A 26,718-nucleotide genomic window follows, 5' to 3' on the forward strand; every position below is an offset into this window, starting at 1 on the left:
TCAATCTCCTGACCTCATGATCCGCCCGCCTCGGCCTCCCAAAGTGCTGGGATTACAGGCTTGAGCCACTGTGCCCGGCCCAAAGATATTACTTTTAAGGGGGGAATATTTTAGTAGTACAATCTCCAAATTTCAGCTTGAAATTCTGACCCCTTATCCTAATAGAAGATAATCAGCTATTCAAATTTTAATATTAGGAAAAGCACAGGGAACCACGTTATTAATATAATTTTTTTTTAGACTCTGTCGCCCCAGCTGGAGTGCAGTGGCACAATCTTAGCTCACTTGCAACTTCTCCCTCCCAGGTTCAAGCAATTGTCATGCCTCACCCACCTGAGTAGGTGGGATTACAGGCATGTGTCACCACATCCAGTTAAATTTTTGTATTTTTAGCAGAGACGGAGTTTCACCATGTTACCCATACTGGTCTCAAACTTCCGGCCTCAAGTGATCCACCCACCTCGGCCTCCCAAAGTGCTGGGATTACAGGAGTGAGTTACTGTGCCTGGCCTTAATATAATAATTACACATTAGGACATAGTTGGTAACCTGAGGAAGAGCTTTTAATATTGAGAAACTGCCTGAATTCCATTGCCTAGTCTATTCCAAAAAGTAAAGCTCTTCATAAAAAGTCAGATTCACATTACAGAGAAAAAAATTTATGTCAGAAGGATTGGTAGCTATTTAATAGTTACATATAAGATTAATATGAATGCAGGAGGTCTTCACTAGCAGGTGTCAGAACGGTTCAATATTTTTAATAATAACCTGGACAAAGCTACAGAAGGCAGGCTAGTAAAATATAAACTTAAAATTATAAAAATAAGGTTTTAAAGAAAAATTAAGCTAGTTTTTAAAAATAAGCTAAAATTGGCTGGGTGCGGTGGCTCACACCTGTAATCCCAGCACTTTGCGAGGTCGATGGATCACCTAAGGTCAAGAGTTCGAGATCAGCCTGGCCAACATGATGAAACCTCGTCCCTACTAAAAACACAAAAAAGTAGCAGGGCGTGGTGGTGCACGTCTGTAGTCCCAGCTACCTGGGAAGCTGAGGCAGGGAAATCGCTCGAACCTGGGAGGAGGAGGTCGCAGTGAGCCAAGATCATGCCACTGCACTCCAGTCTGGGCGACAAGAGCAAAATTCCGTCTCAAAAAATAAGCTAAAATTAACAGGACGAAATTTAATAATGATGGATGTGATATTCGACATTAGGGTTCAAAGAATCTACCATATAAACTGAGACCAAAAAAAGGGGTCAGGTATTTGGATTATAGACCCTTGAAGAAGTAGCAATTCCTACTCAATTCATCAACAGAACAATAGGTTTCAAGGTTTCAGAATAAAAAGAGTAACCAGTCTATCCCAGGACTTTGGGAGGCAGGGGCATGAGGATCGCTTGAGGCCAAGAGTTCAAGACCAGCCTAGGCAACGGAGTGATACCCATTCCCCATCTTTACAAAAAAAAAATAATTTTTTAATTGAATAGTGAAAAGGGGAAAAGAAAAATAATTTTCTTTTTATTTTTTGAGACGGAGTCTCGCTCTGCCGCCCAGGCTGGAGTGCAGTGGCCAGATCTCAGTTCACTGCAAGCTCCGCCTCCCGGGTTTACGCCATTCTCCTGCCTCAGCCTCCCGAGTAGCTGGGACTACAGGCGCCCGCTACCTCGCCCGGCTAGTTTTTTGTATTCTTTTAGTAGAGACGAGGGTTCACCGTGTTAGCCAGGATGGTCTCGATCTCCTGACCTCGTGATCCGCCCATCTCGGCCTCCCAAAGTGCTGGGATTACAGGCTTGAGCCACCGCGCCCGGCCAGAAAAATAATTTTCTAAAAAAGAAGAGTAGCCACTCATAAACTAATGTACTCATAAACTAAGCAGATTATATCTGGAATACAGTATTTTATTTAAGAAGAATACTAAAAGCTACAGAATAAAAGTGCCTCTCATAGAAAATCTTAAAAGAAATAATTTGAAAACTGTATAAGATAGCACTGTGCTGAGAGCAAAGTTTCTGGAGCAAGACTCTACTATCTCCTAGATTTGGGACCAGTGGTAAGTTTCTTCTCTTTGCCTTAGTTCCCTCATCTAAAAAACTGATCTAATTACAAATATCTACTTCATAGAGTTTTGGAGAAGATTAATATATAATACTTTAACCAATTATATAATTACACATGTTAATATATAATTATATATTAGTATACATAAAGTACTTAGAAGAGGGTGATATAGTAAGTACTCAGTAAATGTCAACCATTAAGAACTGAAAGCATGGATGTCTAAACAGCAGAAGGCAAAAGATGCCAGGACTTGATACACATGTTCCAATTGAACATGATGACCAAAGGGATCCTTTCTTTTCTATGCAACTTGAGAAAGTCAGAACAGCATATCCAATCGATGGTGAAGACTTTGGTTCAAATATAGATGAACTTTCATGGAAGGAGCATGTTCCCCGTAACTGTTACACAGAGATCGGATAACTGTCAGAGGTGTTTCAAAGGACAGCAAGCACTTTGCACTAAAAACTTAGAATTAAGATTCTATAATTATAAAAAAAATTGATTTGTCTTTCAACAGTTTCAATCTAGACTATGGTTCCACCAGTACTATTCCAGCAGTACCATATTAAATATTACACTTTAAAATTATTTAATAGCAAAAATACAATGAAGTAATAAGCTTATGGTTTATCTTTCCATATTTATCATTGCTACCAACAAAAGCAAGCCAAAAAAATTGATGAATGGAAGGAAGTTATCACTGAAGAGTGCAACAACAAGCAGAAAAGTTTATTTTATTCTCAGTCCACAGTAAGTGTTCAGGGAGACTTTTCACGAACAAAATCAGCTGACAAGCATTTTAAATAACTGTTTCTTGCCCTTTAAACAAATACTCTGAGAATAAAATCATTCAAACCTCTGTGAGGATTTGAATACTCACAAAGTCCTATAATACTTACCTAATCATTCTCCATTTTCATTCAAAACCACAACACAGAAAGAGAAATGTAGTGCTAATCTTTTTATTTCTCTTTTACTAGAAAAATCTGTCGCATTGATCCTTAAGAGTCTAATTAATGACAGCCTTAAGTCTATTAAAAGAAATACGCAGTATCCTGATTTCTCTAGCTACAATCTATGTGTTCTAGAATCTATTCTTAACATTACCACAATAATACTAAAGTATAGCTTCAGTCTGGCAATCTTCATTCCAAATAACATCCTCTAAATGAGATTTGTAAATATTAATTAGCATTTCCTACAAAGATTTTTTTAAATCTGTACAATAATGAATGGCAAAATATGGTCAATTCTAGCCTTATCTCACTGAAATAATTTTGAGAAATACTGGAACAAGAGAGAGGAAATAGAAATGAATTAATGAATATGACAGAGTTCTAATAGAGTCTCAAGCTGATGATAATTTTCACTCTAAGTCTCACTTTTGAGCAAGATGAAGAGTTAAACAACAATATACTGGCATTATGGAATAGTCATTAAAAACATTCATGTAGCCGGGCGCGGGGGCTCATGCCTGTAATCCCAGCACTTTGGGAGGCCAAGGCAGGCGGATCGCGAGGTCAGGAGATCGAGACCATCGTCGCTAACATGGTGAAACCCCACCTCCACTAAAAATACAAAAAATTAGCCGGGCGTGGTGGCAGGCGCCTGTAGACCCAGGTACTCGGGAGGCTGAGGCAGGAGAATTGCTTAAACCTGGGAGGTGGAGATTGCAGTGAGCCAAGATCACGCCACTGCACTCCAGCCTGGGTGACAGAGCAAGACTCTGTCTCAAAAAGAAAAAGAAAAAAAAAAATTCATGTAAACCAGATAGAAACATGGAAAAACCTAAATCTTCATTTCAGCTTGTTAGCAAAAACAGAAAAGAAATAAGGACTATGAGAAAACAAATGCTACCACCATAGTCAAATGAGAACCACCGTAAAAGAAATTATCAATTTTTTTATTGTTTACCAGACTATAATATTGATTTTAAAACTAATCAAAACTGATTCATCTAAACACAGTAACGCTTCCATAAAAAAATATAAGAAATTCCGGCCAGACATGGTAGCTCACACCTGTAATCCCAGCACTTTGGGAGTCCAAGGTGGGTGCGTCACTTGAGGTAAGGAGTTTGAGACCAGCCTGGCCAACATGGTAAAACCCCCATCTCTACCAAAAAATACAAAAATTAGCTGGGCATGGTGGCATGTGCCTGTAATCTCAGCTACTCCAGAGGCTGAGTGGGGAGAACTGCTTGAACGCAGGAGGTGGAGGTTGCAGTGAGCCAAGATCGCACCACTGCACTCTAGCCTGGGCAACAGCGTGAGACCCTTTCTCAAAAAAATAAAATACATAAGAAATTCCTCTTCTAGGATTTTATAAACAGTTAAAACCTGTGGGAAGTGGTCTTATTTTAGGTCACATTCAGCCCTACAGTTTCACCACATTACTATATTTCAGGACTGCACTAAGTCCTGGGAAACAGAAATTAATTTAACAAATGCTTATAATCAAGCATGGGCCAGACATTGTAAGTTTGTGGGGATGGCAGCACTGTTCAAGTCTCTACCCTGCTTTCCTTTTGAATGACTGGTCATCAACACTTTTATCATCCCTCTCCTAAATACTGTCCAATTCTTTTACTTTCCTTAAAAAACTAATTTGGAAGTCAGTGTCCTTCTGTCAACCCTTCTTCTTCACAAGTTATCTAACTTTTAAACCTCAGTACCATCTTAGATCCCTCCTTACTTTTTTCATTTACTTTTTTCGAGATGGTAGCCTCTCTATGTTGCCCAGGTTGGATGTGAACTTCCGGGCTCAAGCGAATCTCCTGTTTCAGCCTCCCAAGTGATTAAGACTACATGATCAAGCCACAGCACCTGGCTCCCCTCCTTACTTTCTATCAGTTTCTAAATTCTGCTCTTTTCACCACATTTCAACCCACATTTCTTCTAGGTCTCCATCTAAATTGAGGCTTTTATTTCACATCTGGATTATTCAATGAGAATGCCTGTTAAGACAGAGAGTTGATACCTGGACCATCTCCTTTCAGCTCACTTCAATGTTTACTTGTAGCTGGTATGAACAGTTTCCAAACACACTGACAGCTTCCCATCTCAACCACTTCTCTCCTCAGCTAACCAGAGCTTGTCGAGCCCTACCTAGCCAGTGTACCTGGAAAGTTCTGGGAGCCTTTTAGGTAAAGGCAATCTTAATCAGTGAGGATTGACTGTAGGTGCAAAACCACCCAGCTCCCCTTCATTTGGGGCAGTTATACAAAACTCTGAGGCAGTTACACAAAAATCTCCAAAGGCTTAAGCAGCCTCCAGTTGGCCTTCCATTACTGACCTTTTTTCCTCCTTCGCTGATTCTACCTGCTTCCTTACTTGTGCTTTATAGCATCTCACCTGCACCCATGTCATTCAGGTCCGAGTTCAAGATGCACTTCAGAGAAACCATAAAGGCTACAAAAATAATGGTCACAATCTAGCTTAACATAAAGCCACCCCAGCACTCTTCTAGTTTCAATCTTCTAACAATTACAGCTCATTCTTCTTTCATGTGGATCACACACCTCTTCTAATCAAACACCTTCAGTGAAGTCTTTCATAATGTCTTCTTTATCTCTTATTATTAACTTACATAAACTATGAATATCAGCCAAACTGTTCTACTGATGTTTTCTCAAATATAAGTTGTACCCTTCAAGGAGCTCATCAATCTGTTCACATTATAAATATCCTCCAATATTTACCTTTCAAAGCTCAGTCATCTCAACTACTATCTTCACCAAGCTCCAATCACAAGTAATGTCTACCTCACCTAAATTCCTAAAGAACTTTTTAAAAAACTCATAAGGCATTTGCTATTGTTGTGTAAAAAACTGCCTCACTTGACAACAAGCTCTTTGAAGACAGAAACCACGTTCCTTTCTTTTTGTTTCCCAAAGGGCCTTGCCCTGGTAGACTCAAAATATTGACCTAACTTAGCCCTTCTGAACATTTGAGAGCACCATTTATTTTGATACACCTATTGCTTCTTAAAGACTAGTTCTCAGTATACAACATAGCACAAAATTCATGTGCATTTTTGTAGATAGTTAAAAGCAACTGTATTCATCTCACAGTCTTTAGAGTTTTCCCACTTATCAAAATGCTCCCGCAGACACATGTACACTTTTAAAGTTTAAAAACTACACTAAATAGAGCTGTTACATATTCCCTTCCTTTTTAGAAATGGTTACATTTCACATTTCTCACCAAAAGTCTTTCAGCATTTTATGTACTTCATTTTCTTGTGAAGAGTCCTCAGTCTGTCACATGTTATAGTTCACAATGCTCCCATCTTAATCTATCTGAATTCCCAATCCGTATCAAAAGCTGCTTTGGCAACATTATTTCAGGCTTTACGAAATTCTGATCCTTACACAATCTTGAAATGTTTCTGTGATGGGGAAAGACTTTATTTCTTGGCATTCCAGACTCAGAGGACTGGCATGAGGATCAAGTAAGACTGTGTAAGTGAAAGGTCACTGAAAATTCTAATAGTACTACATAAATGTAAGAATCATCATCTCCTTAATTCTGAATTTCAAATATTTAAAATCACCTATTTACTACAATCTAACGTCATTAAACTGCAGTTGTATAAAAAGATTTGCTTATTGTTAAGTTACAAAAAGTTCAGAAAAGACAGAAAAAAAGTGAAAGCTGGCCATAAACCAGATCTATATAAATAGGAAGCAATCTCAAGTAGACTATCCCTCTTGCACATATTAGGTCAAATATTTTATTCCAATCATATTTTTCGTACTGTACTTTCTTTTTTTTTTTTTTTTTTGAGACACAGCCTCGCTCTGTCGCCCAGGCTGGAGTGCAGAGGCATGATCTCGACTCACTGTAAGCTCTGCCTCCTGGGTTCATGCCATTCTCCTGCCTCAGCCTCCCAAGTAGCTGGGACTACAGGCGCCTGCCACCACGCTGGGCTAATTTTTTATATTTTTTAGTACAGACGGGTTTCACCGTGTTAGCCAGGATGCTATCGATCTCCTGACCTCGTGACCCGCCCGCTTGGGCCTCCCAGAGTGCTGGGATTACAGGCATGAGTCCAGCCCTGACCTTTCTTTCAATCCTGCCAAAGCAATGAAATAATACAAAGCTCCTAGCATTGTGTAACTATTTCTATTATTTTTCTTAAAACTAGCATTCTTTCACTAAGATTCCTATTTTCTCCCTTATTTAAAATAGCATGAATTCACCAACAATATTTGTATTATGTTCAAATCAGTCTATGACGATAATGTGACTTGGTCAGACCTTTTCAGATGAGACAGTAAGAGAAAGGGAACTAGGACGGCCTCGTACTTTTTGTAACGTTTTTCTTAAAGGAAAATAGTCTGATTAAACTTAAAGATTCTCGAAATCCACATATTTATTAAGCAAAAGGCCTAGAGATCGTTACGGTAAAATTCACCCTCAATTTAAGTCTATGCTCCTGCCAATATTTCACCCTCTGGCTCAATTTTCCAGGCCTAATATTGATTCTATGAGAATGTAAACTCCAACCGTACTTGAGTGCAAAACACCCAGGAAAATCTCATCGTCCAACAGCTCAACGTAAAACCCTGTAAATATTCAAATGAAGAGCGTTTTGTATATGAGAAATATAAGTAAAGGTCTGGGAAACCACACACTATGGATCTTTCAACCAAACAAAGGCTGCAGATGGACAGAAGGTAAGGGGTAACCTCTCAATCAGGATCAAACATTGGTCGAAGAAAAATTCCAGGGACGATGACACCTCGGTTTTTCCGTTCACAACAACAAAAAACGGGGCCGGCCCCCTCAACAGCGCCGCAAAGCGAAACCAGAACCCAGGGACTGGCGCGCTGCAGGGCTCTCAGTCGCCCACCGAGAGGGACTGGCAAGCCTGAGTGGGGAGACCGAGGAAGGGAGCAGAGCCCCCCTCTCTCGGGCTCACCTGCCCCTCCCGCTTCCAGAGAAGAACCCCCGAGGACCCTTCCTCAAATCAACGACCGGTTCCCAGCCTCCACCAACCCCCGACAGGACGACCACTAGATTATCTCCGCAACGCAGAGCACCGAGGGGCCGAGGCCTTCTTCCCGCCCGCGCACCCACTACCATCCAGGACCAAGAAAAAGAGGCTGCTGCAGCGGCCGCAGCCCTGGCGCGCTGAAGCGAGAACGGAGACCGGCCCCCGGAGGCGAGCGAAACGCCCTTCGGCCCCGCGCCCCTCCCAGCAGCGCCGCGCTCACCTCCACGGCCTGGCCTGCGGGACCCGCCAGCGCGACCAACAGCGGCCTGCAGCCGCACCTCCGCAAGCTCCTCTTTTCCTTCTCAGCCCTCGGAGAGGGGCAGTGTCGCGTCAAGAGGGCCGGAAAACAGCCCCGCAGCGCAGCCCTCGGGGTGTCCGCCTCCCGAACCGGCGACTTCCCGCAGCAGCCACGGCTCCTTCCGGTGTCTCCGGGGTCGCCCCAGGCGTCTCGGGCGTCAGGGAAGGTGGGGGCGGAGCCTCAAAGGGAGCCCGCCCCAGGGGCGGGGCCACGGGGGTCAGGCCCAGGTACGGGGACCCAGGCCGGCTCCCTGTTCTGACTGCAAACTCATTGTACAGCGTATGTGCAGCAGTTTGAGGCTGTGAGCTTTTTTTTCGTTTTTTTCATGTTTTCTCCTCCTCTTTCACAGTCACACACTACGACCATTATAAGGTCTTGTCTCGATGCATTACAAAAACTGCATTAAGGCTGGCCACTGAAGGGCCTCAGGTTTCCAACTTTGTGCAAAGAAATATTAGACTTAACTTATCCCAATTCAACAATGTATTTCCTCCTCTCATCTGTCTTCCCCCAACTTCTTAAGACCTAGATTCTCTGAAAGCAATTATGTTTCCCTTTTCCATCTATGCAAAGAAGAAATTTATCTCACCATTTTCCCCTTAGGTCAAAATCAAGATGATCAAAGCAAATATTTATTGAAACCTTAGTATCTGCTTAGCGCCTGGAGCATTGAAGGAGTCTTGCCTTCTAATCATGTAACTGTTAAAATGCACTCGATTGAAGTTCAAATCTATGAATAAAAAAGGTTAAATTAATTTTAAAAATTGTTAAAATTGCCAGTTTCAATCTGTCTCATGACATCTGACTTTTTGGTCTGCAAAATGGGAACATGTACCCAAGTATCATGCAAGATGCTCAATCTCCATTGGAATAGGTAGAAAATATAAAAGCTTCTACTTATTTTATGGTAAAAATGAAATAAATTAGCCATGATACAAAATTCTATGTAGGCATTGACACTCAGGCCTCAATTTGCACCACAAATGATCACCTATGCTGGGTTCACTGAGGAGAATAGAAATTTCACAGAATAGAAGTTTCACGGGCAGGCACCATGGTTCATGTCTATAATCCCAGCACTTTGGGAGGCCCAGCCAGGCAGATCACCTGAGATCGGGAATTCGAGACTAGTGCCTACATAATAGTAGGCAAGTACTTCTCAGGTGGACACCAAGTAAAGTCCTTGCAGTGGACAAGTTCTCATAAAACAAATGCACTCTGATAGAATACAATGCAATACCTCTCCCACTTTTAACTTCAGTGAATTCCTGCCTCTCGCCCTTGGGTATTTATATGTATCCTTTTATCCCACAGTCCAGATTGCTTAGCTTTTACTTTTCTTCAAACAATATTTCCTAATGGCTTATAATGGCTTATAAGGAAGAACACTATCATTAGGAAATAAATCAATCAACATCCCCTTGAGAGAATAGATTATACATTCCAAAGTGTGGACACCCTGCTGAGTCACTGATTCTGGAGTAGAATTCTAGAGGGTATGTGGACACCCAGCTGAGTCACACTGATTCTGAAACAGAATTCTAGAGGTGCCATTCATGGAGAATATAATGTAAATAGTACAACTTAGAGTTGTGCATCAGACCGGGTACTGAAGTCTCTTCTAATGAAAGGGAGAAAAAAGAAGAAATGAAAAGTAGGAAGAAAAAGAAAGAAAAGAAGTCTCTTCTAATGAAAGGGAGAAAAAAGAAGAAATTAAGAGTAAGAAGAAAAAGAAGAAAAGGAGAGATAGAAACAGGGAGGGAGGAAGACAATTGAATGGTCATATCAAAAACAAATACCTTCTCATTTTTGTAACTGAGTAATGGCAAATAAAAAATAGCAATGTAGAAAATATACATTTTGGTGCTTATGTACCTGATACTAAATAAAACTTTGTAAACGCTGTTTCCGTAGAGACAATTTTACAGATACTCCCAACCTCTATCCCTCATTCACCTGGCTAACTCCTACCTAGATATTCTCTGTTTAACACAGCACTCTTCACCCCATTATTTCCCATTTCAGCATCCTGCTTGTTTCCTTTAGAGAATGTATTATAATTTGTAATTATCTTAAATGTTTTGGTGTACTTAATTTTTTGCCTGTCTCTCCTGAACTCCTCAATGGGAGCAGTGACTATTTATCTTATTCATAATATTCCCAGAGCCTAGCATTGAAGGACTCAAAAACTGGTTGGCACTCAACTGGGGGTGGTTTTGTCCCCTGAGTGGATAGTTGGCAGTATTTCTGAGGAAGATTGGTAGGAGAAAGAATTAGTCACATTCCTTTGCATTGATGTTACAAGAGAGTCCCAGACATCATTTGTGCCACTATTGAGAAACCTAATTTAAGCTGGGGCTTTAAAATATGTTTTTGGGCCAGGCACAGTGGCTCACGACTATAATCCCAGCACTTTGGAAGGCCAAGGTGGGCAGATCACCTGAGGTCAGGAGTTCGAGACCAGCCTGGCCAACATGGTGAAATTCCGTCTCTACCAAAAATACAAAAATTAGCTGAGTGTGGTGGCGGGCACCTATAATCCCAGCTACTCGGCAGGCTGAGGCAGGAAAATCGCTTGAACCTGGGAGGCGGAGGTTGCAGTGAGCTGAGATGGCACCACTGCACTCTAGCCTGGGCAACAAGAGCAAAACTCCATCTCAAAATAAAATAAAATAAAATATGTTTTTGGGCTGGGCGCAGTAGCTCATGCCTGTAATCCCAACACTTTGGGAGGCTGCGGCTGCTTGAGCCCACAGTTCAAGACCAGCCTGGGCAACATGGCGAAACCCTGTCTCTACAAAAAAATGAAACAATTAGCCGGGCATGGTGGATCATGCCTATAGTCCCAGCTACTATGGAGGGTGAGGTGGGAGAATCACTTGAGCCCAGGAAATTAAGACTACCATGAGTCATGATTGTGCCACCTCACTCCAGCCTGGACAATAGAGCAAGACCCTGTCTCTCAAAAAACAAAAACAAAAAAGAAAGAAAAAATTATATTTTAAAAGAAATCTTAGGCAATGCATTTTTGCTTTTCCACTCACTGTCATGTAATTAAAAAGTGCACCAGGCCAGGTGTGTTGGCTCATGCCTATAATCCAGCACTTTTCAAAGCCAAGGTGGGAGGATCAATTGAGATCAGGAGTTCGAGAGCAGCCTGGTCAACAAAGTGAAATCCTGTCTCTACAAAAAATTTTTAAAAATAATACCAGGATGTGACGGTACATGTCTGTAGTACAGCTACTCCGGAGGCTGAGGCGGGAGGATCTCTTGAGCCCAGGAGTTTGAGGCTGCAGTGAGTGAGCTATAATCATGCCACTGTACTCCAACTTGGTGACAGAGCAAGACCCTCTCTGTCAGGAAAAAAAAAAAAGTCCTCCAGTGATTTTATAGTAATAAAAAATACGGCCTTTTACCCCTAGTATTAGAAAAAAATCCTGCCCAGTGCAATATCAAAAATTATCTACCACTTCCTCTACCTTGTTCTCTCTTCTCCCTGGCTTAGTAGTTTTTTGTTTTGTGCCCCTCCACAGTTGTAGAAGACAAGAACAGAAAGGATCTTTCTGGACTGACACAGTTTTAGCAGTCAGTGGCTTTTGGGTATGGCTGAGGTCTGAAGCTGACCCCTTCTGTCATGGAGTCCATCACTGGAACCCTCACCTACAGCCTCTTGGCTCAGCAATGTATCTTCTGGATGGCCAGCTATGACCCAGTCCTTAGTCCCCTGATTTCCAGGGATCCTCTCATCCAAACTGACAGTCCTGTTGGACAGCCACTTTCAAGGTGACTCAGTCCAAATCTCCTACATGTGATTCTCACTTAGTCCACAAAAAGTATACAAGTATCTTGCACAGAAGTGTGAACTTTTCCCAATCAGCCCTATATGCACTTTTTTTTTTTTTTTTGAGAAAGTCTCGCTGCAGTGCAGTGGCACAGTCCTGGCTCACTGCAACCTCTGCCTCCCAGGTTCAAGTGATTCTCCTGCCTCAGCCTCCCGAGTAGCTGGGACTATAGGCAGGCATTACCATGCCGGGCAAATTTTTGTATTTTTTTTTTTTTTAGCAGAGACAGGGTTTTGTCATTTTGGGCCAGGCTGGTCTTGAACTCCTGACCTCAAGTGAACTGCCTGCCTCAGCCTCCCAAAGTGCTGGGATTACAGGCATGAGCCTTCACACCCAGGCCCTATATGCATCTTCTGCTCAGAGGCAGCCTCAGCCTCTTGATTTAGAACTTTTCAAATGTACATCAGTTACCAGATATCATCCCTGTAAGATTCAGGGGTACATATCATCTTTTCCAAATGGTCCTCTTGAAGCCCCTCAGATTTGTCTTGAGATGAGAGGGAAGCACCTATTTCCCCACCCATCATGCAGGTATCTTAACTTAGATGTGTAATTTGGCACTGACGTTTGAAGTCTCTGCCAAGAATCTGTTATCATCTGTTCACTCTTACAGTAATGATTCAGGTTACCCTAGCTCAAAGTTTCTGAAAAATGACACTCCATTGACATTTTGGATTAAATAATTCTTTGTTGTGGAGGATGATTCCTGTGCACTGGAGGATGTTTAGCAGCGTCTTTAGTCTTTACCTACTAGATCCCAGTAGCACCTCCTCCAGCGATAACAAACAAAAATGTCTCCAAACATTGCCGAAAGTCGCCCAAGGGGCAAAATCACCCCCAGTTTAGCATTGGTGCTCTAGTTTAAGCTAGTGCTCCTCAGAGTTTTCTTAGAGTATCAGATCAGGTCATTTAGAAAATTATAATACACTGGGATCAACAGACAAGGATGCTTGCTGTTAGAGGTTTCCAGCAGGGATCCCTGCTTTGGCATACCTGTAAGCCACCTGACGCCCATAAGTGAACTGGGATACAGAATTTGGATGCTCTATCTTTGGCAAAAAGGAGACTCACTGGCTTATAGAATCCAAGGAATGATAGCTAGACCCAGGGACTTAAATAATGTAAGGGCTTTCTAATGATCTCTTTATCATTCACTTTTTTTTTCTTTCTTTCTGAGGTAGGGTATCGCTCTGATACCCAAACTGGAGGCAGTGGCACAATCATGGCTTACTGTAGCCTTGACCTCCTGGGTTCAAGCAATCTTCTCATCTCAGCCCCACAAGAAGATTGGACTACAAGGGCACTCCACCACGGCTGGCTAATTTTTGTATTTTTTATAGAGATGGGTTTTCACCATATTGCGCAGGCTGGTTTCATACTCCTGGGCTCAAGTGATCTGCCTGCCGTGGCTTCCCAAAGTGCTGGGATTACAGGTATGAGGCACAGTAGCTGGCGCATCACTCACTTTCTAATTTGCCATCTTACAGTTTTCTCCAAAAGCAGAGTTCCTGGTTTAAAAAAAATCCCAAAGAATGGATTTACTATCTTCACCTGGGTCCAGTGCCTGTCCAAGAGCATTCAGCCAGAGAGTCAGGGTCATGGAAGAACAGGGCAGCTTCCATGACAATCAAGTAGATGAATGGAAGACACAATATCATAGATAGCCAATACTGGCTTACAGGCCAAGTAAAATTTCTCACTTGGCCCACTTTGGGCTCCGGAAGTGCTAGGATTATACATGTGAGCCACTGTGCCTCACTGAACACAGGCCTTTTTTTTGGAGTAGCGCAGCACTGTCATAACTACTGACGCAATGCAGTGCAAGTATGTTCTAGGTCATTTTCCAGCTTCAGATCTCCAGCTTTTACCATTTTCACAATCTTTTCAAGCCTCAATTTCTTGATCTTAAAAATGGTAATAATTTTTTTGATAACAGCTTTATTGATATATAATTCACATACCATACAATTCATCCACTTAAAGTGTACATCTCAATGGTTTTCAAGTGTACACTTCCAGAGGAAGAGGGATATTTTTGGCAGAGGGAGGAGCATAGGCAAAGGCACATCAGCAAGAAAGAATATACTGCAGTTGGGAACTTATAAGGGGGTCAGTATTGCTAAAGTAAAGCTTGAGGGCAGGGGTTAGGGGAAAAGATTAGACAAGAGAGGCAGATCATAAGTGGCCTTGTCTGCTAAGTAGTTTTTCTTCTAAGGACATGAATAACTTTGGGAAAGGAAGCAACACAATGAGATTTATGTATTGGATTACTTGGATGGCAATGACTGACATAGAGTAGAGGCAGGCTACTTATTGCAGAATTCAGACAAGGGAAGGTAAGGGCCATGAGAGTTACTTAGGAGTCTAAAATAACAGACTTTTAAGTGACTGCATGGGAGATGGAGCCTAGGAGGGCTCCTCTGTACAGATCCTCTAAATTCTTACCTGGGTTATTTTAGTAGCCTCCTCACATATCTTTCCAACTCCATTCTCAGTCTCCTTTAGTCCAATGCCATACTTCTAAACATAACTTTCTAAAACTTATATCTAGTCATGTAAGTCTTCAGTGACTCTTCCCTGCCCCTAAAGAGTTTTTTTCTCACCAAGGTCCTAGGATGAGGCAAATAAATTGTCTAGAATGCAATATCTAAGACCCCTATATTTGCAGGAACCAGCAAATACTTCTAACTATATGACCTGGGCACCTTGCTTGCTTCCTAGTCCCTCATGGCCTTAGTTTGACCCAAATTTACTCCACCTACCTAGTCTTTTGCTATGCCCAATCAAACACCCTGTCCTCAAGCTACTGTAACCTGCATTTCGTTTTTCTGAAAGGCAAAACATTTGCTTGTGCCTCTCCTACTTAGTGCAACTTTATTTATACAGGGAATGCCTTTTCTCTCAAAAGTGAATTCCATTTATCCTTTAAAGGGATACCTTCTAGGGCAGCCATGTCCAACCCTTTGAATGCAAAAACTTTTTTGCTGATCCATGGTAGTGGATATCATGAAAATTATGGATGGAACTTTTTTTTTTTTTTGAGACAGAGTTTCACTCTTGTTGCCCAGGTGGGAGTGCAATGGCAAGATCTCGGCTTACTGCAACCTCTGCCTCCCGGGTTCAAGCAATTCTCCTGCCTCAGCCTCCCGAGTAGCTGTGATTACAGGTGCCCACTACCACACTCAGTTTTGTATTTTTAGTAAAGACAGGGTTTCACCATATTGGCCAGGCTGGTCTCAAACTCCTGACCTCAGGTGATCCACCTGCCTCAGCCTTCTAAAGTGCTGGTATTACAGGCATGAGTCACTGCACCTGACCTTCACGGAACATTTTTTTTTTTTTATAGTTCATCAGCTATTGTTAATATTAGTATATTTTATGTATGGCCCAAGGCCATTCTTCTTCCAGTGTGCCCCAGGGAAGTCAAAAGGTTGGACATCCGTGTCCTAGGGGAAGCCTCTTCTGACTTTGCTGTGCTGTGTGGATCTTTCCTTGTGTTCTGTACCATGTTCCTTAGTGATATTATTATTGCTGCTTGATTATACAGTATACACTGTAATGTCATTATTACACATAGCAATGATTTGTTCACTTTTCCATTTCCTGAACCAAGCTGTGGGCAGGAATTTTTCTTACTCATTCTAGTATTTCCAGCCTTCAGCACACTACAAGGCACAATGTAAGAAATGAACAAATCAATAAACCTATTACTGAAAAAGATGAATGAATGGGAAAATATGAATTACAATATATATTTTTTAACTTAGAGAAGCAGTAATTTTCTTGTAATTCTCAAAATTTTCATCATTTAAATATATACATAGCAGACGCAGCTCTTTTTAAAATATAAACTTAGAAATGACACACGGTTTTCTAGAGTTTTGAAGTCGTAAGATTTTTTAGAAATGCAAAATATGAACTCTTGTTTCCCTGTAGTTTAACTTAAATTTTATTGTTCTTTATGTTAAAGTAACTTTAGAATAAACTTATTTACCTAAGCTCTTAACTTGAAAAATCTCTATGATGTCTATTAGTTATTTTACATTTTGATGTAAATACCTTCCAAAAGAACACAGGTGTCTTTCTCTCTCTTTTTGAAAAAGGGTCAAACCAGGAGGATAACTTGAGGTCAGGAGTTCAAGACCAGCCTGGCCATCATGGAGAAACCCCGTCTGTACTAAAAAATACAAAAATTAGCTGGGCATGGTGGTACATACCTGTAGTACAAGCTACTCAAGAGGCTCAGGCGGGAGGATTGCTTGAGCCCAGGAGGCAGAGGTTGCAGAGAGCTGAGATCACGTCACTGCACTACAGCCTGGGTGACAGAAGGAAACTCCATCTCAAAAATAAATAAGTAAATAAATAAAAATAAACAATAAAAATAAAAAATAAATAAATAAATTTAGAACCTTTCACCATTCCCAAAAGAAACCCTGTACCCTTCAGCAGTCACTTTAATTTCCCCTCAACTCTCCCAGCTCTAGGCAATCACTATGCTGCTTCCTCTTTGTATAGATTTACCTATTCTGGACATTGCATATAATTAGAACCATATATAATATACAGTCTTTGTGACAGGCTTCTTTTTTTTTTTTTTTTTTTTTTTTTTGAGACAGAGTCTCCCTCTGTCGTCCAGGCTGGAGTGCAGTGGTGCAATCTTGACTTACTGCAACCTCCACCTCCTGAGTTTAAGCCATTCTCCTGCCTCAGCCTCCCAAATAACTGAGACTACAGGTGCATGCCACCACGTCCGGCTAATTTTTGTATTTTTAGTAGAGATGGGGTTTCACCATGTTGACCAGGCTGGTCTTGAACTCCTAACCTCAAGTGATCTGCCCACCTCCACCTCCCAAAGTGCTGGGATTACAGGCATGATCCACCGTGCCCCACCTGACAGGCTTCTTTACTTAACATAATGTTTTTAAGATTCGTCCACGTTATAACATTTATCAGTTCATGATTCCTTTTTATGACCAAATGATTATATGAATGATTATGTGTTAAATGAATATATCACATTTTATTTATTCATTCATCAGTTGATGGACATTTGAGTTGTTTCTACTTTTTGACCATTAAGAATATTGCTGCGGTCAGACGCAGTGGCTCACGCCTGTAATCCCAACACTTTGGGAGGCCAAGGAGGTCATGAGGTCAGGAGATTGAGTCACGAGGTCAGGAGTCACGAGGTCAGAAGATCGAGACCCTCCTGGCTAACACGGTGAAACCTCATCTCTACTAAAAATACAAAAACAAAATTAGCCAGGCATGGTGGTAAGCACCTGGCGTCCCAGCTACTCGGGAGGCTGAAGCAGGAGAATGGCATGAACCCGGGAGGCAGAGCTTGTAGTGACCCGAGATTGCACCACTGCTCCAGCCTGGGCAACAGAGTAAGACTCCATCTCAAAAAAAAAAAAACAAAAAAAGAATAATGATGCTAGGTCAGGCAGTGTCTCATGCCTGTAATCCCAGCACTTTGGGAAGCCTAGGCTGGAGGATCACTTGAGTCCAGGAGTTCAAGACCAGCCTGGCCAGCGTGGTGAAACCCACTCTCTACTAAAAATACAAAAATTAGCTGGCATGATGGGGGGTGCCTGTAATCCCAGCTACTCGTGAGGCTGAGATGGGAGAATCACTTGGGCCTGGGAAACAGAGATTGCAGTGAGCCGAGATCGTGCCACTGCACTCCAGCCTGGGTGACAGAGTAAGACTATGTCTCAAAAAAAAAAAAGAATAATGTTGCTATGCATATTCATGTACAAGTTTTGGTATGAATGTATGTTTCATTTCTCTTGGGTATTACCTAGGAGTAGAATTGCTGGACCATATGATAACTCTATATTTAACATTTTTGAGGAACTGAATCTGTAGTATTTGGATATGTACAGACCACTATACTCTGAATACATGTTCTAAATTAGCATTTAAAACCATACTTTGAGTTCTAAATACCTTGGTTAGCTCAGTCATAGAAGGGTCCTGTAAAATAACTTGCAGTGGGTAATGAGACTAAAACTATAATGACCAATATGTGACCTATAGCATTGTATACATTTGAAAGGAGGCCCTGAGGTATTTCTGGGGACTGCCAAATTTTTGCAGTTAATAGAAAAATTAATTGGAGCTACAAATTGCCTAAAAGTGTTCATCTACTTAGGTGATATAATTGCTTTTACATCCTCAATGTGCTTGACGACTTTCTTCAGGCTTAATATCGTCACTTGATAAATGTAGTTTCCACTAATCAATCATTCATGAAGTACATTGGTCACATATTGTTTCAGCTGGAATGAGCAGTGACCCTGACTATTCTAAATAAAATATCAGATATACCCAACCAGTGCAATTAAATCTGACTTTGGTGCTGGGCACGGTGGCTCATGTCTGTAATCCCAACACTTTGGGAGACCGAGGTGGGCGGATCACTTGAGGTCAGGAGTTTGAGATCAGCCTGGCCAACACAGTGAAACCCTGTCTCTACTAAAAATACAAAAATTAGGAGCAGGCGCAGTGGCTCATGCCCGTAATCCCAGCATTTTGGGAGGCCAAGGCAGGCAGATCATGAGGTCAGGAGATCAAGACCATCCTGGCTAACATGGTGAAACCCCGTCTCTACTAAAAATACAAAAAATTAGCCAGGTATGGTGGCGGACGCCTGTAGTCCCAGCTAACTGGGAGGCCGAAGCAGGAGAATGGCGTGAACCCGGGAGGAGGAGCTTGCAGTGAGCCCAAGATCGTGCCACTGCACCCCAGCCTGGGCGACAGAGCGAGACTCCATCTCAAAAAAAAAAAAAAACATAAAGAAAGAAAAATTAGCTGGACCTAGTGGCACAAGCCTGTAATCCCAGCTACTTGGGAGGCTGAGGCAGGAGAATCACTCAAACCCAGGGGGTGGAGGTTGCAGTGAGCCAAGATTGTGCCATTACACGCCAGCCTGGGTGACAGAGCGAGACTCTATCTAAAAAAATAAATAAAAATAAGCCTGGCTTTGGTACCTTCTGCATGTGGCTCACTGCTAAATGCTGGCTCTTTTCTTGTCCCTTTCATGTGTTCCTCAATGACTGTATCCTTTGCTGGGGACCTCTTATTGTTTCATTCTCCAATCCTGGACCAAAAAAAAAAACCTGTGGCTGACTATTTAGATGGTCAATTTAAACCTGGTTTGAAGATACAACCTTCTAAGGTAATTCAAGCCTGGCTACATTCTGTGACACTCATATGGTCCACAGGAAAATTTTTCTTGCAAAGTTGCAAGTACAGGCCCCTTCTGTTGTAGGCCTCTCTCTCTGTTCTGCCATCAAAGGCTTCTCTAGATAGTCTATTGCTTTTAGACTTTTCCAGGTGACATAAATTCCAGGGCACAGAGTCAACTCATCTGAATTTCTTAAAGTTCCTTTACTTGACTTGAGGTGGAGAAAGTGTGGGATAAGCAGTCTCTTCTTCCCACTCTTGGGGGATGGGGAACAAAAATGCACAGCACTCCAGAAAACTGTCTCCTAGGCTTTTTTTTTTTTTAAACAGGGTCTGGCTGGAGTACAGTAGTACGATCTTGTATCACAGCAACCTCCATCTCCTGGGCTCAAGCCATCACCCTCCCATGTCATCCTCCCACCACAACCTCCCGAGTAGCTGACACTACAGGTGTGCCCCACCACACCCAGCTAGTTTTTGCATTTTTATAGAGACTGGCTTTCATCATGTTGCCCAAGCTGGTCTTGAACTCCTGGGCTCAAAGTGATCCACCCGCCTCAGCCTCCCAAAGTGATGGGATTACAGGCATGAGCCACCAAACCTGGCCCTACTAGGCATGTTTATTCTCCAATCTTCTTTCTTTCTTTTTTTTTTTCTTTTTTTTTCCCAATCTTCTTTCATCAATCCTGACATATCATTCCTGGGAGGTGTGTGAGAACTGAGGATTGCTAAATGGGCTTCACATTCTTCCAGCATGTCCTGTGGGGATGGTTTGGCATTCTCTTTTTTAGAATGTTCAGGGTACTTCACATTTATTTTTCTCAGCTTTGGAGCCTCTGTTAAAAGACCCACTGAGGAGTCTCATTTAATATGCCATGTGTGCCATGATTGTTCTTTTTTTTTTTTTTTTTAAGGTGTGCACTTTTATTCAACTGGTCTCAAGTCAGTGTACAGGTAAGCCCTGGCTGCCTCCACCCACTCCCAGGGAGACCAAAAGCCTTCAAACATCTCAAGTTGGGAGACAAAAAAGTGGGGCCAAGAAGACTGATCATTCAAAATAAAACAAAATAGAAAAGTATTAAGGCAAAGATTAAAAAATTTGCGGCGGGGCATGGTGGCTCACGCCTGTAATCCAAGCAGTTTGGGAGGCAGAGGCGGGCAAATCACGAGGTCAGGAGATAGAGATCATCCTGGCTAACACTGCATGGTGAAATGCCGTCTCTACGAGAAACACAAAAACAAAATTAGCCAGGCGAGGTGGCGGGCATCTGCAGTCCCAGCCACTTGGGAGGCTGAGGCAGGAGAATGGCGTGAACCCGGGAGGTGGAGCTTGAACTCGGGAGGCGGAGCTTGAGCCCTGCAGGCGGAGCTTGTAGTGAGCCGTGATGGCGCCACTGCGCTCCAGTCTGTGCGACAGAGCGAGGCTCCGTCTCAAAAAAAAAAAAAAAAAACTTTTGCATTACGTAATTTACACAATAACAATGCTATCATCTCCCCTGTGTGGACTCAGGAGAGGACTGGGCCATTCTCCTTAGAGAGAAGTGGGGTGGCTTTTAGGAGGGCAAGGGACTTCCTCGCATCTCACGATATTTGGAATGACTATTAACAATGCATCTCATGATATATGGAATGACTATTAAAAAAAGAACAATGTACAATCAAAGTCCGCAGCCACATTGTAAAACTTTGGGGGATGCTCGCTCCAACCAACTGCTCTCACCTTCACTGTTCCAGTTTTGAAATCCTGAATCAAGCCACCCCCCGCCCCCCATAAAACAAAGCCATGCCAATCTCTTCTTGTTTTCTGTGCAAGTTAGGTTTTGTCAAGAAAGGGTGTAACGCAACTAAGTAAAATTCCGCCTAGAAGCATTTGTGGTGGACAATGGAGGGGCCGGAGGGGCTGGACAAATTGTATTCCTGCTTGCTGATCCACATCTGCTGGAAAGTGGGCAGTGAGGCCAAGATGGAGCCGCTCCTCTACATGGAGTAATTTGCACTCGGGAGGAGCAATGATCTTGATCTCCATCGTGCTGGGCAACAGGGTGGTGATCTCCTTCTGCATCCTGTCAGGGATGCCAGGGTACATGGTGGTGCCACCAGACAGCACTGTGTTGCTGTAGAGGTCTTTGAGGATGTCCACATCACACTTCATGATGAAGTTGAAGGTAGTTTTGTGGATGCCACAGGATTCCATGCCCAGGAAGGAAGACTGGAAGAGCACCTTAGGGCAGTGGAACTGCTCCTTGCCAATGGTGATGACTTGGCTGTTGGGCAGCTTGTAGCTCTTCTCCAGGAAGGAGCTGGAGGCCGCTCTGGCCATCTCCTGATCCAAGTCCAGGGTGACATAGAACAGCTTCTCTTTGATGCCACGCACGATTTCCCACTCGGCAGTGGTGGCGAACTTGTAGTGGTGCTCCATGAGGGTTTTCATGAGGTAATCAGTCAGGTCCTGGTTGGCCAGGTCCAGAAACAGAGTGGCCTGGAGGAGGGCCTACCCCTCGTAGATGGGCACAGTGTGGGTGACTCCCTCATTGGAGTCCATCACGATGTGGCCAGAGGCATACAGGGACAGCACGGCCTGGATGGCCATGTATATGGCTGGGGTGTTGAAGGTCTCAAACATGATCTGGGTCATCGTCTCGTGATTGGCCTTGGAGTTCAGGGGGACCTCGGTCAGCACTATAGGTGCTCCTTGGAGCCACACACAGCTCGTTGTAGAAGTTGTGGTGCCAGATCTTCTCCATGTCATCTCAGTTGGTGACGATGCTGTGTTCGATGAGATACTTCGGGGTCAGGATAACTCTCTTGCTCTGGACCTCGTCACCCTCATAGGAGTCCTTCTGACCCATGCGCACCATCACACAGATGTGGACGGGCAGTGGAGCTCTGTGCTCGTGGGGTGGACGTGGTCTTGGCGGTTTGTTCGACGTTCTTAACCTTTTTTTTTTTTTTATGGACCTCTTGGCTTTCTGGTAGAATCTGGGACCCCCTTTTCAAAGTAATGCTTCTATGTGCATAAAACAAACAAATACATGGGATTACAAAGCAAACCAACTATATTGAAATAAAGTTGCCTCTTTGGGTCCTATGGAGGTCCAAGTACTGAAGTTAAAAATTTCCTTAAGAGCCGGGTGTGGTGGCTCACACCTGTAATCCTAGCACTCTGGGAGGCCGAGGCAGGCGGATTGCCTGAGTTCAGGAGTTCAAGAACAGCCTGGGCAACACAGTGAAACCCCGTCTCTACTAAAATACAAAAAATTAGCTGGGCATGGCGATGTGTGCCTGTAGTCCCAGCTACTCGGGAGGCTGAGGCAGGAGAATTGCTTGAACTGAACCTGGGAGGCAGAGGTTGCAGTGAGCCAAGATTGCACCACTGCACTCCACCCTGGGTGACAGAACAAGGCTCCGTCTCCAAAAAAAAAAAAAAAAAAATTTCCATAAGATTCTTAGTTCTTTATAAGCATTACTATATTTGTCTTTCTTTTTCTTTTTATTTTTTGAGACAGAGTCTTGCTCTGTCACCTAGGCTGGAGTGCAGCGGTGTGATCTCGGTTCACTGCAACTTCTGCCTCCTGGATTCAAGCAATTCTCCTACCTTAGCCTCCCAAGTAGCTGGGATTACAGGCACGCACCACAGCATTTGGCTAATTTTGTATTTTTAGTAGAGATGGGGTTTCACCATGTTGACCAGACTGGTCTTGAGCTCCTAACCTCAAATGATCTGCCCATCTCAGCCTCCAGGTGTGAGCCACAGTGCCAGGCCTATATTTGTCTTTCTAACACATCAGGAGGAAATTGAGACATGAAAAGGGTAAGTACCTTGCCTAAGACCACTGTGACATAAAAAATATACATTTGGGCCAGGCACGGTGTCTCACACCTATAATCCCACCATTTTGGGAGGCTGAGGTGGGAGGATCCCTTGAGCCCAGAAGTTTGAGACCAGGCCCCGGCAACATAGGGAGACATTGTTTCTACTAAAATTTAAAAAATTAACTGGGCATGGTGGCAAGTGCCTGTAGTCCCTGCTTCTCAGAAGACTGAAGCGGGAAGATCACTTGAGCCCAGGTGTTCTAGGCTGCAGTGAGCTATGATCGCACCACTGCAGTGCAGCCTGGGCAATAGAGTGAGATCTTGTATCAAAACAAAACAAAACAAAACAAAAAACAAGCAAACGAAAGAGAGAAAGAAAGGAAGGAAGGAAGGAAGGAAGGGAGGAAGGAAGGAAGGAAGGGAGGAAGGAAGGAAGGAAGGAAGGGAGGAAGGAAGGAAGGAAGGAAGGAAAGGGAGGAAGGAAGGAAGGGAGGAAGGAAGGAAGGAAGGAAGGAGAAAGAAAGAAAGAGTATGTATTTGGTCTCTGTCGCCAGTTCCTGGTACAGAGCTCCTAAATCTCGTGGAATTTCCTGGTTGATAGGAGTATCTTTTTTTCCGATATTCTTGTTGGGCTCCTGGATAGCTTTAGGATAGAGGCTGGTCACCAGCAAATTCAAGCTATGATTAGAAGCTTAAAAATTTTGGCCCCATACCCAGCCCATCCTCTTTGGAGGAGAGAGGAGTTGAAGATTGAGTTAATAATCAATTGTGGCTACATTGTCAGAGGGTTCGAACCAGAGTGACTCCATTTTGAGTGAGGGCTAGGAAAATGAGGTTGGGACTTGCTGGGCTACATTTCCAGAAAGTTAGGCATTTCCAGCTTCTAAACATTTACAGTTAAGGGAACAGATTGATAATGTTTACTAAACAGATCCAGACTTGGGAGTGTCCTGATGTCCCTGATACCTTGAGAGCAAAAGCATTCCTAATTTTGCTTTAAAGATAATAATATTAATTTTTGCAAAATATAATAATTAAGAAAAGTAATCCTTTATCACAAACCGTTGTAGCAGAGCACATCTCCCCATGATCTGTTTTTAATCCTCGATAAATGAATATTGTACCTAGAGTGGATGCGTTCCTCTTCTTCCTTTCGGGAACGCCCTACTCAGTCTATACAGTAGGTATACATTCACCGCTTTACTGTCTTAAATTTACTTTTGCTTTGGACTGTGGACTTGCTCTGAATTATTTCTTGCATGAAATCCAAGCACCCTCTCTTGGGGTCCGGATTGGGACCCCTTCCTGGTAACAACATTATGAAGCCTCCATAGAAATCCCTGAAGTATGGGGTTGTAAGAGCTTCTGAGTTGGTGAACACATCCATATCCCAAAATGGGATTCCATGTGGACAGAAGTTCCTGCACTCAGGATCCTTCCAGATCTTGTTTTATGTACCTCTTCATCTGGTTGTTCATCTGTGTCCTTTGTAATATCTTCTGTTATAAATCAATAAACTGGTTTGGGATGGGAGGAGAAGGTTGTGGGAATCCCTGATTTATAGCTGGTTGGTCAGAAGTACAAGTGACAAACTGGGATTTGCAATTGGCATCTGAAGTGGGGGCAGTCTTGTAGGACTGAGCCCTTAAGGGTTTGGTGCATAGTATTGAATTGAATTTAACTGTACAACACCCAGTTGGTAGATACTAAATTAAGGAGTGGAGTTTATAATAAGACGTAATTGTAGACTTGTTTGGTGGGGAAAAGCCTCCGCACATTTGGTGTCAGAAGTGTCAAAAGTACAGAAAAATAGCTTTGTGTTTCTTTTCCTTTAACAATGCCTCTAGTAAGTGGTCTAGAAAGGATTCAAACTCAGGCAGTTTAACTTCACAGTTTAGTTTTGATATTATGCAGATAGGATCCCCTAAATTCATTAATGGTTGCTGTAGCATGTATTGCAGTACTCGTACAGAAGAAATAACTGGTCATACTCCATAAACTCCATTCTCTGGTTCACTGAGCATTACGTGATGGCTTGGTTATCTGGGGGACGTACGGGCCTTCAGAATTAATCTAGGCTCCAATTTTTTTCCTTGTCCCCGATATCAGAAGACATTGAGTCCCCTGTCCTTCTGGTTTAAATCACTACTTGTTTGGTTTTCTTTTACTTGTAGCTAATATGTTAACTAATGTATCCAATAATAGCTAAGATTGAGTGCAGTACTCCGCCAAACCAGAAGAAGGGAGGCTTAGAGCAAATTGCATTTGGTTTATAAACATAAATTAAATGTGATATTTCTTTCTGTTTTGTATATTTTATTTTAGTATTATTTTGTAGAAATGGGGGTCTTGGTATTGCCCAGGCTAATCTCGAACTTCTTACCTCAAGGGATCCTCCCTCATCGGCCCCTGAAATTGTTGGGATTACAGATGCGAGCCACCTCACTTGGCCTAAATGTTACATATCTTATTCTCATGCTAAAGAATAAAATCTGTACCCACCGTGTAATAATATTTCTCTCATAATGTTTATCGTGGAATTAAGGAGATAATGTGGTCTCAGGAAAATTGTGTTGAGTGGTAGTCATCATCAGTACTGCTCTTCCCATTAGGCTGAATGTTTGGAAGTTGTGGGAAATGGGAAAGAGGAGGAAATTGGGAAAATAAATGAAAATAGCCTTACAAATTTCAGGTTTTTCAAATCTCAAGAGCTCCATTTACCTTATAAGTGCAAAATATTTTCACATAAAACCCAGTCTGTGGATAGTTATTATTAATCTAATAATATAATAAGTTGGTACTACTATTCTATTTTCCATTTGATTAAATGGGAATTTTGAAAACAGAATTATTTTGGCTTTTTACCCCCAAAATCTCAGTAACTAGAATTCTTAAATCTGCAGGGTTTTTTTTGTTTGTTTGTTTGTTTTTTGCTTTGTTTTGAGACAGAGTCTTGCTCTAGTCACCCAAGCTGGAATGCAGTAGCATTCTCTGGGCTCATGCAACCTCTGCCTCCGGGTTCAAGCGATTTTCCTGCCTCAGCCTCCTGAGTAGCTGGGATTACAGGTGGGCGCCTGGCTAATTTTTGTACTTTTAGTAGAGATGGGGTTTCCCCATGTTGGCCAGGCTGGTCTCGATCTCCTGACCTCGTGATCCGCCCGCCTCAGCCTCCCAAAGTGCTGGGATTACAGGCGTGACCCACTGCGCCCGGCCTTCAATTTTATTTTTTGAGACAGAGTCTCGTTCCGTCCCCGGGCTGGAGTGCAGTGGCGCGATATCGGCTCACTGCAAGCTCCACCTCCCGGGTTCACGCCATTCTCCCGCCTCAGCCTCCCGAGTAGCTGGGACTACAGGCGCCCGCCACCACGCCTGGCTAATTTTGTTTTTGTATTTTTAGTAGAGAGGGGGTTTCACCATGTTAGCCAGAATGGTCTCGATCTCCTGACCTCATGATCCACCCGCCTCGGCCTCCCAAAGTGCTGGGTTTACAGGCTTGAGTCACCGAGCCCCGCC

At 42.8% G+C, this 26,718-nt stretch overlaps 1 protein-coding gene and 1 pseudogene across 2 annotated transcripts in view; both read right to left on the reverse strand.

Annotated features, from left to right (window-relative positions):
- USP33 (ubiquitin specific peptidase 33) overlaps positions 1 to 8,510 on the reverse strand; it is a 70,361-nt gene extending 61,851 nt beyond the window's left edge. For both annotated transcript variants that reach the window (XM_011953162.1, XM_011953161.1), the window contains exon 1: positions 8,282 to 8,510. The gene's annotated coding sequence lies outside the window, so the exon portion shown is untranslated. The remainder of the gene's footprint in view (positions 1 to 8,281) is intronic.
- A 12,742-nt stretch (positions 8,511 to 21,252) lies between these two features.
- On the reverse strand, positions 21,253 to 22,250 carry LOC105519715 (annotated as a pseudogene).
- Positions 22,251 to 26,718: the final 4,468 nt, after the last annotated feature.

Source organism: Colobus angolensis, unplaced genomic scaffold (genome assembly GCF_000951035.1).
Source record: "Colobus angolensis palliatus isolate OR3802 unplaced genomic scaffold, Cang.pa_1.0 Scaffold359, whole genome shotgun sequence".
Classification (NCBI taxonomy): Eukaryota; Metazoa; Chordata; class Mammalia; order Primates; family Cercopithecidae; genus Colobus; species Colobus angolensis.